Source organism: Nanorana parkeri, unplaced genomic scaffold, assembly GCF_000935625.1.
Source record: "Nanorana parkeri isolate BGI_ZX_2015 unplaced genomic scaffold, ASM93562v1 scaffold2206, whole genome shotgun sequence".
In the NCBI taxonomy this organism is placed as follows: domain Eukaryota; kingdom Metazoa; phylum Chordata; class Amphibia; order Anura; family Dicroglossidae; genus Nanorana; species Nanorana parkeri.
The window spans coordinates 105,759-106,712 of NW_017308474.1; positions in this window are offsets into that span (position 1 = coordinate 105,759).

Here is a 954-nt window from a genome sequence, read left to right on the forward strand (position 1 = left end):
GTACAAACTGCTCAGTGTGTCAGTGAAATGATCCACCACTGCCTGTTCACTCTGTAAAGTATAAATAAAGAGGCCAAGTTAAAAAAAGGAGAGCGGAAAAAAAAAAGCTGAACAATGTACTGAGCGCGCTGTGCAGTCTGTTGAGTGTCAATAAAGTTTCCATATTAGAAAAAAAAGTGTGACGGAGGTCATGTGACGCAGCAGTATTGATTGTTCTGGCCTGGGGGCGTGTTTTACAGCGCTGTGTTCAGACGTGAGTAGCTGAGTACCGATTTCCGGCATTATTCAGCAGCCCGGGCAGAGCGGAGAATCCAGACAGCATGGTGAGTCCGGGGCGGCAGGAGAGTCAGCACATTTCGGGTCCTGGGCTGTGAGGAGAGTCTGAAACAGACATCTTTACTGCCTGCAGAGATAATGACTTGGGAGGAGGCCTTATCTCCGTGGGTGGTGGTCTGTGTATAGGGGGGCGATGTGTACTGGACCCTTCTGGGGTCACCGGGACAGGAAGGGGGTTTGAATCTCTCCACGTGGGACACAAACGTCAATGAAATCCCGATAGGGAGATCTAACATTTCTATACTCCACCCAGAACTCATCAAATATTTTCTCTTGAGTTGTCCTTTAATAACATGGCGGCTGTATGGAGGTGAGGCCTGAGTCACCAAAAAAATGATTCCATTGTCACCTCTAATACCAGTTCCTTACATCATTGGTTAGGCAGATCTGCCCAGCCCCCCTCCTCTGGGGGAGATTGAATGTGACTCCAAACTCTGGAAGCAGTCACAGTGGTCCCGGCTCCTCCCCTCTTCCTCTGATGTCACTGTACACCGGGAGCTTCTCACAATGTACATTAGAAGCTGCAGCAAGTCAGATAGAGCTCCGCCTCCTTTCCTGGCTGGGGGACGTCCGGCATCATCTAGCTGGGGGTAGAGATGGGAAGGGCTGGAAAAAATG